Source organism: Nelumbo nucifera, chromosome 5 (genome assembly GCF_055504915.1).
Source record: "Nelumbo nucifera cultivar China Antique chromosome 5, China Antique-T2T, whole genome shotgun sequence".
Taxonomy (NCBI): domain Eukaryota; kingdom Viridiplantae; phylum Streptophyta; class Magnoliopsida; order Proteales; family Nelumbonaceae; genus Nelumbo; species Nelumbo nucifera.
The window spans coordinates 20,129,388-20,145,050 of record NC_142653.1 but is presented as its reverse complement, the minus strand read 5'-3'; the positions used below and the strand labels follow the sequence as shown (position 1 = coordinate 20,145,050).

General features: G+C 35.1%; 1 pseudogene; it reads right to left on the bottom strand.

Annotated features, from left to right (window-relative positions):
- Nucleotides 1-46: 46 nt before the first annotated feature.
- Nucleotides 47-3,224, bottom strand: LOC104595935 (pentatricopeptide repeat-containing protein At5g15300 pseudogene; annotated as a pseudogene).
- Nucleotides 3,225-15,663: the final 12,439 nt, after the last annotated feature.

Below are 15,663 nucleotides of genomic sequence, written 5' to 3'. Positions count from 1 at the left end.
GTTGTCAAAAGAAACAATTAAGAAAAGTACTCAAAGAGTTCAATCCTTGGTCTGACGCATTTGTTTCTAAAATACAAAAAATAAAACTAAAATCCTTTGCTTCTCAACTCATTGCTCTCATGTAGCCATGTCTTATCCTTCATAAATGATATCTGTGAAATATCTTCCAAACTCTTTATTAAGAACACCAATTATTCCATTTACAAGGCAACAATAACCCAAGGTAGGTTTTCTTTCAGCAACAGTCTAAGATAGCTTCCATTTTTCCACTGTCTTTGCAAGTTCAAGTGGGATTCCTTCTCTGTTCTTACTGGCAGCATCTCTTCAGAGGAAAGAGTCAACTATCAAGAGGGATTCCTTCTCTGTTCTTAATAGGGGTACTACTTTTCTAGAATGGGCATTGAAACGTGTGTTAAGTGCATTTATTTTTTAGCCTTCACACACATTATAGGATATTCGAGCCCAGCTTAAATGGATCAGATTTTAAATCAAACTGGATCATTATCTAATTGACTTGCAAGTTGCAGCCCTACTTGAGCCATTACCTTCCTCTGTCTTTCCTTAGGCATATCTCATAGGAATGATAATTCCAGACTTTCTACTGTTTTGCACTGAGCTTTGGAAAATTTATTAAGGCAGTATGTCATAGATAAACAATCCCATCCATTTCTCTGATCTGGTTCACACTTCCAAACAGTTTTTTATTCAGCATGTGAGCTGTAATAACAGTAAATTGCCCTGTTGCACAATGACAGTGCCCAAGTCCTACATGTATAGCATGCCATGTAAATAGGGGTGCAACCTCAGTGGGTTTGGTTGCGATTGTACCAAAATTTGAATGGGCTCGGCCTGAAAATTCAAGCCCAATATAGTGTAAAACCTTCAAATTGGATACTTGGACCCCCTATATGTAAATTAAGTTCCCAGATTACACAACTGGAGATGGAGCAGCAGATCTCTCCTCTTGATCCATCTCCTTCCATTCTAACTGGTTTTGGCTGTAGCAAATCGTCCATTGGCATCATTTCCTTGTTTGTAGTTCTATCAAGAAAATTAGACAGTAAATTATCCCTCGTGTCATCATCACTCCAACACACATGAGGTTGGAGCCTATTATGTGGTTTGTTCCACTAATTTGTTATCATACACTCTTCAAATTTCACATTTTTTGGTTGGTCTCATGTTTTTTCTCTGACCTCCAGTGCAACTTGACAGTTATTATGTTAAGTGTCATCTGATTTGGTTGACTTTTTGCCAAAATTCTCACTGGTGGAAAATGGTGGATGATGCTTTCCAACCATTCTGAACACGCACTGCTCAGCTTCATCTCATTGTCACAATCTGATTCAAGTACAATTTGTCCCCCGGTTCATTAGAGGTGGACCAGGAACTAGCAAGAAATAACTTTCAGTCTGCTGTGACTTAGGACCATGTTTCTACCATGCTACTTCCCGCAGTCTTAAATACTCGTCTCTCCTTCAACAAATTCCTAACCATGGCAGCATCATCCCACCTCTTTGCAGCTGCAAATATGTTTGACAAAAGAACATATCTCCCACTATGATGAGGCTCTAACTCAATGAGGTGCTTTCCTACTTCTTCACCAAGTTTGACATCTCCATGAATACTACATGCACCAACAAGGGCACCCCATAAGCCAGCATGTGGCTGAACTGGCATCCCATCTATAAAATCCAAAGCTTCCTTAATGAGACCAGCTCTTCCAAGTAGGTCAACGATGCATCCATAGTGCTCTAATTGAGGTTTAATATGGTATTTTTGAGTCATTAGATTAAAAATGTAACGACCTTCATCAACTAATCCTGAGTGGCTACATCCACTTAGCACACCAATGAAGGTTATGGCATTTGGTGTAGGGCCAATCATCTGCATCCGCCAGAAAAGTGACATTGCTTGCTTTCCGCATCCATTCATAGACAGGCCAGCAATCATGGAGTTCCATGATAAGACATTTTTTATTGGCATCTCACTGAAAACCTCAAGTGCCTTCTCAATGCTCCCGCACTTACCATACATGTCCACAAGAGCTGTTCCTAGGGTCACATTAATATCAAACTTCTGTTCTTTTATATAATTGTGAACCAATAAACCCTTTTCCAATTCCTTATGTTGTGCACAAGCGGACACCGTACTAACTAACGCAGGCTCATTTGGAATGATTCTGGCTCCAACCATTTCTCCAAAGAGCTCCAGAGCCTCTTTGCAAAACCCACTTTGTGCATACCCCGATATCATTGTACTCCACGAGGCCACATTTCGTTCAGGCATCTCATCGAACATCTTTCGTGCTTCCTCAATTTTACCACAATGGGCATACCCAGCAATCACTGCGTTCCACGAGACTAAGTTTCTATATGGCATCTGATCAAAAAACTCCCGGGCCACATCAATATCTCCAGAATTCGAGTACCCAGTAACCAATGTGGTCCAAGATACTACATCAACTATGCTAAAACATTCTTCAAATAAAAGACGAGCAGAATTCAATTCCCCACAAGCTGCGTACATGTTGATCATGTTATTCAGGATGAACACATCAAAAACCAACCCACATTTTATAGCATGGGCGTGGAGTAGTTGCCCTTGAAAGAGGAGCGATGAGATCGAACACGATCGAATTAGAAAAGGGAAGGTGAAGTTATCCGGTGAGATCCCAACGCGGAGCATACGAACGTAATACTTAAGGGACTCAAGGGGTTTCGTGCTTTGAGAGAAGCCTCTGATCATTGAATTGTACATGAAAAGAGTAGGGTGTTTGATCTGGTCGAAGAGAATTTCAGCGTAACTGAGGCTACCAGATTCAGAGATGGCGGCAAAAGCTAAGAGCCTCGCTGTGGTAAAGATGTCTTTGAAGAGACCCGAGGTTATAATGTGGGCATGGGTTTGTTTAAATTCCGACATGTTGGTGAAAGCATCCAGAGCTTGGGAGAGCTTCGGGTGGTGAAGCAGAGCCATCTTTCGTGCAAGATAACCTGAAGCCATAATCAAAATAAACTACTTTCATGTATCGCTAGGAGTTGGAATCCAGAGCAGTAAGTATCTGAGTCTGACCGCTCTTCCGCGATGCTGAAACAAGAGAAAAGTAATGCTGAACACCGGAGGATAACTCGTGAGACCTCTCAAACGGCGCAAAGAGTTTTAAAACGCCAAAACGGAGAATTTACTTCAACAGAGACAATCAACAGTGAACCCGAACCGCCAAGACCTTTACCACATTTAGTTAAAAATGTAAGTTAGATAATTTGCCAAAAATGTAAGTTGTATAATTTTGCAGTCCACACCAGAATGTAGAGGGTGTTTGGTTCCATTTACGTTTATTCAGTGAATGCTTATGGATGGTGCGAAATAGGTGGTGCCGTCTCAATACTTTATCTCTCTTGCTGTTTTGCATATATAGAAAATGTAAAAAGTAAAATTTGGTTTATATGTATATCAGTCAGTCGTTTGTAGAAGTTATTTTTTGAAGTTTCCACAAACGGTCAGGTGCTTATTCAATGTTAGGCTAAAGTGGTGCCTATTTGTCATAAACGGCTACAATTATTGTATTTCTCAGTTTTACTAGTAAATAAAGTACAAACGTTTATTCAATAAACATAAAAAGAACCAAATACATACCTAGTAATTCACAATTGTTCTAAAGTGTGGGCAATTCGATTTGTAGGCGCAGTCATACCACACTTTTTTATTCAATGTATCTCATATACATTTTATGAATGATTTAATGTCTAATTTTTGCATTTTATATGATAAATATATTGAAAAAGGTATCGATAAATTAATATTAACCAATAAATATTCATTTTAATAAAAATGATATTAAAATAATTAAAAAATAAAAAAATATATATTTTAAATATTAAAAAATAAAATATATATTTTTTAAATATTAAAAAATATTATTTTATTGATATATAATATTAAAACATAATATTTAAATAAATAAATAAATAAGAGCGGAGATGGAGCATTGTTGGGCCTTAAGGGTTGTTAAAGGCCAAATGGGCCTTATTTATAAGCTGGTTGGTATTACAAAAAAAAAGTTGGTTAATGGTTGAATTGATTTCATTCGGTCTTTTGTCAAAAACTGTTGACTTGATTAGTGAACCGCTGACCCAAGCGATCAAACCATTAATCCAATCAACTTGAACAATGGTTTTTATTTGTTTTTGTTTTAGTTATTTTATTTTTTATTTTTTATTTTTTTAAATTGCAATGGGTTGTCCTTCTGAACTAGATGGTCGAACCGCTGACCCAAAAATCACTAGCCAAAACAATTCCAATTCAAACTATATGCAAACATGCATGTACATATACATACATTATTTGTACATGTATATACACATATGCACATAGAACTATATGCATTTATGTTAAATTTTAATACGGGTTGATTGATTAACCTAGGCTTGGTCCATGCTCAAGCCAACCCAAATGCATCAAATTTTAGTACGAGCTACGATCGAATTAGACAAATAAGGTTTGACCACATGCTCGAGTCGGTTCAGCCTGAAACCCAATTCTTAAGGTTGTTTTGGTTTGAGCTTAAATCCAGCCCAGCCTACCTAACTTGCACCCCTACATATTAGTTATTACATTATTTTTTAGATCCCATTCAACTAAATTAATTAAAATGAAATTTAAAAAAAAATATGAACATTGATTTTGCCCCCAAGGGTTTGTTTCTAAGAGGTTGATGTAAGAGTTGTTAGGGGTATTTTTAGAATAAAAAACCTAGGCCAATGACCTTTCATGTTTTTACTAATCTTAAGATGTTGACCATTCCTAAACAAAAACATGTTTTTGAATTTATGATTTCAGAAATATGTATTCATCTGATCGCTTAGGGGGCATTCTACATCATGAATGTTATTGTTTTCATTTGTTTTTGTAATCATTACATCAATGAAAAAAACAAAAACATGTTTTTGAAATCTATTTTTGTTTTCAAAAGGAAAAAATAAATTATTATTTTTTGTTTCAAAAATAATGCATGTTTTTAAAACCAACAAAATATTGATTCTTAAAACAAAATTAAAATTTTCAATATAAAAATTATATGGTATATGATATATGAAACATGATTTTGAATAATCAAATGAAAACATGTTTTGATTGAAGCCTGAGCCTAGATCTTGCTTAAGGTAAAACCTGATATTTTCAACCTAGGTTCAGCCCACACTAAATTTGATGCACTCGGGTTGTATACATGCATACGAATGTGTATTGGGTTGAGCTTGGATTGGGCTTGGGATGGGATAATATCGGCTTGGATTCAAGCTACCTAAGGGTTTGGGTTGGGCCGGCCCCAAGTGCACCCCTAAATTGACCAATATTTTGAAACCTAGTTCAAGTGAAATCACAACTAACTATTTCTCGTTGCATATATGAACTAATGTATGCTAGCGCTAGAGATTAGAACCCATTAGCTTAGTTTAGAAACTATTAGCTATGAACTACTCGTCGTTTACCAATTCTCGATTTTTTTGCCATTTATATTTATATTTTATCAATTTATTTATTTGTGGTGTCTTGATATAAGATTTAAATGTTGGAAGGGTTTAGAATCCATCATATGCAGACCTGTTCACAAGTCAGGCTTTGGGCCCAATTTTACATTGTCTCGGGCTTGGGCTTCAGGCCAGGCCCATTAGAAATTTGACAAAAGCTAAGCCCGAGCTCGACCCATGAGCAGGTCTAATCATATGGATGGCCGAATTATGTTAGATGGTTTGACAAAATTTCAAAAAATTTTCTAACGCTTACAAGAACTGATTTCCCTATGAATTTGAAAATTGAATTTTCCAAATCGATTTTGCACTAAACCAGACCATATTTGAAACCAAACAAATAGGGAGATGTATACCTGATACGATTCCATATATATAGATCCCAAGGTAGAAGTTCATGCCCAAATCAGTCATAAAACTAGCCTCCACTGAAGATGGTGTAGTGTGCAGGTGAAGTCAGTCGAATGAGGTAAGTGAGTGATTTTTTTCTGAGTTTTTCTTGCAAAAGTAAAAAAGAAAATTGATCTAAATCAATTCTTGAAAGCCTAGGTCATGATAGGATTTTTTGGAAGATAAAAGAGAATAAAAGAGAACAAGAGAGAGTGGTGTTCTAGTCTGGTTTGCCCTCTTATTCCTTTATCTCCTTATGGAGCACTCTTAAGATGATGGGTGCTCCATACCCTTTTCCAAACCCATATTTGACTCAAAGCAAGTTGCCATGTGATAGCTTACTTAATCTTATTAATTATGAGCCTTAGGCCCATTACTTCAAAGGCTCATGACTCAAGATGTTGTATGGCCAAGTTAGGCCTGATTTGTATGGCATGAGACCCCATAATGACTTCACATACCCATTAGGTAATCAGTCATGTAATGGTCTCTTACACTTAACTTTTTGGCCCATAATGATTACAACATAATCCGACAATGAAGGACCTCTCCTCTGGCTACAAGGTACAATGTCACACTCTCTGCTCTGATGGATTATGGGAATTAAAACCTTTTGCAAACATTTTTTATAAAACATTATATCATAAATATATTTTACAAAATCAGATTTCAAACAGAGTTGAAATTCCCTACCGGTAGATTAGGTTTCAATCAAAGAGAGTGTAAACCTTATCATTCACTTTGTCCGACAAATGGGTCAATACTATCATTATGATCACTCACTCAGATGAATTCTTAGACTGCCCCAATATATCCAGGTTTTGACCTTTAATGGATCTCACTGATTGACATATAAAAAACAACCTAATCCAATACCTAGTGCATTACTATAATCCAGGCCTAGTATAGTCCTCATGAATACTCCACATTTCCTCACATCTGAATGGTCTTCTCCTTCTTCCTAAATCGGGGGATGTGTCAAGAGTATAGACAGATAGTTAGATCCCCCAAGGGGGAGATAGAACACAACTACATGAGGATAGAGAATCATCTAGTTCTTGTTACCTAAAGCTAGATCCAGCCTTTCTTTTACATTTTCACTCCCCTCCCTTTTGTTATTCCAGGACTAAAAGAGGGAATCATGGATAAATCCATTTCTTTGATTGCTTGGATGTTTTTATGTAAAACCTAATGTTTTTCCGGTCTACCTCTTGCTTTGTCTTGATAGGAGAAAGTGAGATATAAGTCACCAATACTTCTCCATGGGCCCCTATTATTATTTGCAATATGTTTCCAAGCTTCCATAAAAGTACAAAACCATTCCCCTGAGAGTCATTAGCGATCACTGTATTGATGAAATTTTTATTTGCCCCTAAGACCTTGAGTTTTACCTTTGGAGACCAGAAAGGCACATGCCCCCTAGATAGGCCACACAGGTCTACACCCCAACAGCCCCAGTCCCTTAATAAGTTTAGCTTCTTCTTTTTTTGATTTTTTCCGGCCTTCTACTAAACTGCATTTAGTTTCCATAAGAAAGAAATTAAAGGTTTATCCTTACTGAGGATCATCTTCGCTGAACAAACTGTCCGAGGGGAACTTAGACCTTGACAATTCCACCTTGCAATCTTCATTCCCTCTTGGAGGATTGTTTAGGGACAACCCCCAAAACCTCAAAGGAAAGAATAGAAACTCAGAGTGAATAGTTTTCTTCCTTGTCTCTACCCAGGTTGCACCACTATCACTACAAAAGCTTGAAATAGAAGACATCCATGGAAAGCCAGTCTCAAGAAACTTCACTAAATTTAGGGAACCCCTATATTTTCAAGAATGCCATGCCATAGAGGCCTTTCTTTTACGGAAGAGAATGTCAGCATTTATACAACACTTTTTTATCTTTTTTTGGGCTTTGAGGTCATAGCTCTTGTAGCTGTCTACTGAAGATTTTCTACTGAACAAACTCTTACAGTCCCACTAGAGCTAAGCTTCCTTAATTTATTCCCAAAAGTAGAATTCAGACGCCTGTACTTTAAGAAGAGAGACCACACAGAGCCTTCAATAATTGTTTATTTTGTGTGCATTTTCTAAATTCATATCGTAAATTAGGAGTAAAGTCTCATTGGATACTCGGTATCAGATAAAGTATTTTAAAATCATTAGTTAAATACTTAATAATAATAATAATAATAATACAAATAGTCTTTCAAAAAATAATAAATTAGACATTTTTTTGCTTAAACAAATGTCATTCCTAAACTTCTCTAAGTGAAGGTTAACTGAACTTCTCTAAACTTCTCTGTGTCTGCAACTCATACAAACTTTCAATTTCAGAGAAACTGATTCTATCAGGTTAGTTAATTCATATCAACATAAATATAATTATATATATTTAGTGTTAATTATTTACATTATTATTATAAGTAATTATAATTAATACTATTATTATTCTCCAATCAATATTTCATTTAGTGAAAGTTAAATTATAAAACTGTGAATTCTTCAATATTGTTAAACTAAAAGAATTATTACAGCAATTATTTTTTCATGAATTAACTAAAAATATTAATTATAACAAATTATTTACTTAATAATAATAATGATGATGATGATGATAATAATAATAATAATAATAATAAGAAGAAGAAGAAGAAGAAGAACAACAACAACAACAATAATAATAATTTAATAGCAAATTTTAATTACTTAAAAATCTTTGTTGAAACTACCCGTTTTAATTCAAACTAATTATTAAGTAATAAATTTATTTTTTTTTAAATTATCATTTACTCAATATTTTTAATTACTCTGGTCAACAACCTTATCTTTGAATAATTGGTTTTTTTATGTTCAATAAATATATTTTTTTGCAAAAATCCAAATAATTTTTCATTTTCAATACCAATCATTTTATTTATATCTTATTCAGTTTTCCAAAAGATAAAAATAAATTAATGATATTTACCTATTATTATCAAATCCGATTAAATTAAATACTAATAATTAATAACAAAAATGATAATAATTCTTTTATATTCATAATAATTAATTTATAATTATACATGTAATGTTAATCATAATTAACATTACTTAGTACGGGGAAATTAATAATTATTCTTTCCATTAGCAGCAAGTAATGTTAAATCAAAATTTTGCATTGGGTTGCAGTATATATATATATATAATGAATTTCCCCCGTTCCCCGTACTTAGTACGGGGTCATTCACTAGTTTGCTAATACACGAGAGATAGAATTGCTTACTCTATTACTCATACACGATCAAAAAAGAAAGGGAGGAATTTTATGTGTCATACAACCAGAATATCATTTGAAAGCAGTTTTGTTGTCGACTTCGAACTCAAGGGAACTAGACTTCGAGCAGATTCAAATTTTGATTTTTTTTTTTTTTTTTAAAATCTGGGATTTGGTTTGATCCAGTTTCCATGAAATCCAATCTGAAACCCGCACCGTTCAGCTGCGACATCGGCATTTTGAGTTTTTGTGCAGCTTTTCCTCTAGCCTCATTTGTGTCCTCTTTTAGGCTTGAGAAGGAGTTTTTTTTTTTTTTTTTCCTTTTATCGGGCTTTCCTTCTATTCCAAGGTTTCTGTAGGGTCCAAGATCTTGTATTTTTTTTGTCTCATGGTTGAACCAAGATCTCCTCGATGATGACACCCGAAGTTTTCCTAGAATGGGAGATCACCCTGTTTTCGTGGGTTTGTATTGCTGCTTTATTCCTAAAACCGGTAAAGTTCGAGCCCCCCAAATTTGACAGATTAACTTTATTTCCAGAGTTCCTACAAGATGGGTCATCCTACAGGAGAGGGAGCACCGACGAGAAAACCAGCTTGAAATTCCTACCAGACAGATAGCTTTCCAACTGAGCTTGATTTCTGCCCTCCCAACTCGAAGGAAAAACTATTGCAGGAAGATAGTGAAATTACTTTTTCATGATCTTTCGGTGCTTTACCCCCACGGAGCCCCGAAGAGCCCTCACTAGATCCTTCCGATTCATTGCCAAATTCCCGGGGGGTCTACCTTTGTTGACAACGTCATCGTTCTGTGCTGCCCAATTTCAGCTCCTCCTCCTCATCCTCTGTCTTCAACCCTCGGCCATAGTCTTTTGGGATACCAGCTTCTGTCATTGTTTGGAGGGAAAACTTCTCTGCAAGATCCGCTATGGGGTCCTTTTGCTCCATAAACTTGCATTTCTCTTTCTCATGTCCCACCCTCCCACACAATTTACAGAAGATCAGGAGGTTTTCATACCTTACTGGCAACCATTTGTCCCCACCATCCCTCCTAACCCTTTTCACTGCTTTCACTAAGCGGGTGTTTATATTAATTCTGACTTTAACTCGGTGGTATAGGTCCCATTTCGGTACGTTGCTATCCTTGACATCGTCTTCATCCAGAGGCACAGGTTCACCAATCTGCATGGCCAACCTTTCAGCATAAGCTCTTGGCATATATTCCGTTAGGAGGCCCAAGATCCTTTCACTGATGTTCATGAACTCAAAACTTGGATTGTTGTATTTCAAATCAGCCTCCCATTTACGGAAGAGGATTGGATAACCTTTGAAGAGCCATGGTTGGTTTTTATGACTCTTTTACAATGTTTTTCTCTCCTGAATATGATGAAAAATACATCTCCCCTACCGATAGGGGAGGGGGTATTATATACAACGCAGACTACATAAGTTACAGGGACTCGGTGGTGGAAAGAGCAAGTTGCACGGGAAACCTACCATGCCACGTGTAGAGGGTCCGGATCTGCAATCTACAAGTATGGATGACAATTTCTACTCTATCCGGTGGGTGTTCACCCCTATCCATTTTGACGCGGTGTTTTTTTTTGCAACCTATATATAGGTACGAGTAGCGTGTGGTATTAGATTAATCTTGATTTACATATTGTTGGAAAATATATAAATTTTATATATTAAGTATTAAATTTAATAATATTTTAAATTTTATATGAAGGATAATTGATAGTTTATTTGTTTTTACGTATAAAATCAAATAATTGGAAAATTTGTTGTTTATTTGTGTTATTTTACTCATTTATTGATTATATATAACAAGAAATATGAAAGATTATATGCGAGTTCTAAACCCAAACCACCCTTACCATCGAATGCGGAGAAGATGGGGTCAGGAAGGATTTTACATTTTTATGTGTGTGGAGGATTTAGATTCTCAAAATTCAACCCGCTATAGATTTTAGTGTGGATATGGATTAGGAGGTTTAGGGAGGTGGATAGGGTCTAAAATCCCCATTGCCATCCCTATGTACAAGACACTAAAGCCACGTGCCAAAACATCTCCCACATGAATGACAATAAATGGATATAATAGATATTCAATTCCCAATGTATAGTTGCAGTGTCTTGTGGATAATTTGGGCAGCATATAGGTAGCAGATCTGAGCATTGCCATAGAAAGTCTGATGTTTTGAGAATTTGATTTCTTCTTATTCTTTTTTTGATATAGACCATAGGTTTGATTCCACGCCTCCTGAATGCCAAGTGACCGTCTCAAGTAATAGGTCATTTGCAAGTCAAAAGAGATTAGTAAAGAAAATTGTCACGTCTTATATATATGGCATTGGATTAATTATATTTGAAAGCGTTGTAAAGTCCAGCTACCCACAATGGGGATTCAAAAGTATGCACATGTTCGGATTCCAATTCAAATGTTATGAAAGTAAGGGTGATTGGAATTCAATTCATATAAATTGAATTTTAATATGGATCAAAACTATCCAATCTGATATATTCAGACTTCAAGTTTATATATTGCATCTAGCAGTAAAGTTGGTTTAAATTATGGTTTTTAAAAACGAATCGGTGATCAAACCGGTTAGAAGTTCGGTTATTGGTTCGAGCGGTCCGACCATTTGACTTGAACGGTCGAATCGTTTTGACAAAAAATTAAAAAAATGAAAAACGGTCAAAACCATTTGAACGGTTAATCTGACGGTTCAGCGGTTTGCTGACCAAAATCAATGGTTTTGGGGAAAAACAAAATCAGTCAAGTGATTAGTTCCCGGTTTTTCTGGTCCGACCATCCAGTTTGGTCCGGTTTTGAAAACCATAGTTTAAATGTTGTATCATTACTAAACTGTCACAGGCTTATGCTTCATAAAATTATTTTCAATTCATTTCACTACTGAAATACAAGTTAAAGTCATTTTTAGGGTCTCTTTAGTTTACAACAATAGGGGTCTTGAATCTAAATTGGAATGGCCTATTTTCATTCCACCTGCCAATGGCATTCAATTATTTGAGGGAATGGCCATTCCACTATTCCAACCTCCCCCGTGGGAATGATAATCTCATTCCATTTGATTTAAAAAAAGTGGGCAACTTTAAAACCCCCTAAACCCTATTTCTCTTTACCTAATGTCAATCCTTCTTGAGAGTTGTGCATATCTTATGGAGTGGAATTCTAGTTCCGATTCTAAATGCAAACCAAATTTGGATATGCCTATATCCAATGCCCCAAGTTTGGCTATTTTTATTACTAAGGAAAAAAATAAGAATTTAACTATAATACATTCATTAATATTAGTTGTACATTAAATCTAAATCTCAACCAATTTTATTAAAGTCAATTTATCTTTCATTGATAAGAATCATGCTAACTTGACGATTCTAACCAATGTTTTAAAAACTGACCTGGAATTGAAACCGTACTAATTACCAATTTTTGGGTCAATGATCTGGCTGCTTGATCCCAATAGATAATCTATTTTGACAAAAAAAAATAAAATAAAAAATAATCAAAAACTATTAAACAGATCAACGATTCAATCACCCGAATCAATAAATTATTGACCAATTCAACAAATTTTAGCAGAGGATCGCATCTGACTGTCCGAATGAACGGCCGCTCGAAAACATTGATTTCTACCACGGAAATTGGTTTCGCTGTGATTTCCAATTGGAGAGAGTTGATCATATCCATGTGAATTCTGAGCCTGTGCATCATTAATGCTTTTAAGGATACTACGACCCTACTGTTGACTTCATCCAACCCACAAAGAAATGGAACAAAATTAGCTTGAATAAATTATCCCAACTAAAGACATCTCTGTCATGGTGTCATTCATTTGAATATCGCGGGGAGTTTAAAAAAACGCTCAGTTGATAAATCGACAACAAGCAGAAATCGCCATCTTACCACCATATTTTTAATAGAGGATCAGGAATCAAGGGGCCATGCATCGATGTACAAAATGGACAGTATTTACTTTTAGGATGAGTCGATAAGGGTGAATCCAGATCTTGTAGTTGGCACATACCAAATGAAAAGCTAACAAATTACCGAAGTTAGTTTATTTGGCATGACTGCATGAGAAATGGAAATGAACCCTTACTGTTGTAAAGCTACTGTTAGTTAATATAATTTCTCTCTTTTTGCACCTCAAAAAAAGAAATGGAAATAAACCCCTTACTGTCGTTGTACTGTTGTAAAAGCCGACCCAGAGACTAAATCTTTTTTTTTTCTCTCTCTCTAGGTTGTGGGTCACTAGTTCAATCAACTGGATTAGAATGTCAGATCTGTACATTAGTCATATGAAAATTTATATATATATATATATATATATGTGTATAAGTATGTATAAATATATATTTTATCAATAAATAATGTGTAATTATGTTTTACATAATATATATAATATATGAAATATTTTATATTAAATTTATATTGTTTAATTTAGTTTTAAATTTTTATTTATAAAAATATTAAAATTGCAATTTAAGATAATAAAAAAAAGTAATGGAGTAAAGCACTTATATTACATTAGAATACATAAATCTTGAAAAATTATCCAAAATAAAAAAAAAACCACCTTAATTGTACATTAAAATAAAAAGCTATGACATCCTAAAGATTACATACACAATCAATCATTTAATATGCAAATTATGACCTGATCACCGGATCAACAGTCTAACTGTCTAGATGAGATGGTTTTGATGAAATCATAACCGGGTAACTGTTCGATCGAATCAAGGGCGAATTGAAAACACTGGTTGTAACTAGTAGCTAGACTCTCGACCTGAAAATTGAAGAGGCCAATTGGAGGAAAGAAGAGTGAACCACAGCTCAGAAATAGCTGGCCATGCAGCATGGGATTGGGCCACCCCGTTGGCTAGCTGTTGGACAACTTAGGGCACGGTACACACGTTAAGGGGCAGTGGTTGTCCTTTTTATGGTCATCATAGGTTCGGGAGTGGGGTCTCATCGTTGAATACGTCCAACTTAAGTGATTGGGTTCCAGCTCCACCCTTAATAACAGTATCAGAGAATCATGATGACCATATATCTTATCTTCTGGTATTTATGTGCGTATTGTAGACCGAATCAAGGGCGCAGACATCAAACTCATAAAAAGTGAAAACAATAATCACTGTCATTTGGTTGCTTATCATTTTTCACATTATCTACCGATAGAGCAGGATCAGCAATAGCGTTGCTCGAGTTAATATTTCTGTCTTTTGGCTGTTCAGTTTGGAAACAGTACATAATACAAATTTTAAATTCTATAAATTTATATTTCTACTCTTTTTCCTAACTGGGCTAAAAGAGGAATCGAACTTTTTCAAATGTGCCAGCACACGGGCCCCAGGGAGCTGAATGTGGATCTGGAGAAAAGGGGCGCCTTCTTTTAAAGATTAAACCCTCGAGCCCAACAATTATTTTCCGGTTTATGTTCCCATGGTGGGTGTATCAGTAGTGTATGTAAGATTTTCAACAACACACCAAACCAAAGTGATCAAAAAGAAGATGCTGCCATCGCTGAATTCCAATTTCTGAGTCACCTGGGCCATGTTACGTTTTTTTTTTTTTTTTGAAATGGATGTAGTGGAGTAAGAAAAGAAAAAAAGATCAATCAATCAAACCATGTTATCTAAGGCATGTAATGACTCGACTTCAATGCCCATTTTTTGCCAGTCCTAGACGGTATTATTTTGGATTTATCAGTCCATAGAAGATATGGCATCTTTTTCCACTGGTATGGTTAACTTTTGGGTCTGTAAACACTATACAAAACCCGTATACCGGTTTGATTCTCCATAAATTGTCACCTTTAATTTCTTATGTCTTGAGCATTCGCTTATCAAATTTTATTACATTTTAAATAGGTAATGAAACATTTTCTCTTTAAACTAAGAACTTATTTATGCAAATAATGACCAGGATGTTATGACTTATTTAAAATTTGATATCTATATGACGATTGTAAATTTCATTTGAACTCTTCGAGAGTTCTAATATGATTCATAAATTAGATGGTCAAAATATAAAATCAATTAATCATGCTACTGGTTTCTGGTGAAGTTATGTGGAATTCATAATGGGTTTTGAACTCTTAAATATCTGCCATGCCGTAACTTAAGAGGGTTGCTTATTATAAACTACAATTAACAGTTCTCTCATCTCTGTCCCACAAACTTAGATCCAAATCATGTAAAAAACATGCTATTGATTTTTTTTTTTTTTTTTGAATACCACGAGCTCTTATAAATTGGTATTATGCTCTTTACAAGTAATAATCATCATACATATACATTTGGTAAACCCCTTTAAGTAGATCTTTCGACAGTTGCACGAATTTTTTAATCTTATATTTAAAGATGAAGGCTTTTAAGATATGATATTGGTTGTGTCTTGCTGTAATTACACTAATCAGAGATTTGATTTAGTTTTATTTTGTATAAATTTCCTTCTCTTTGTATATA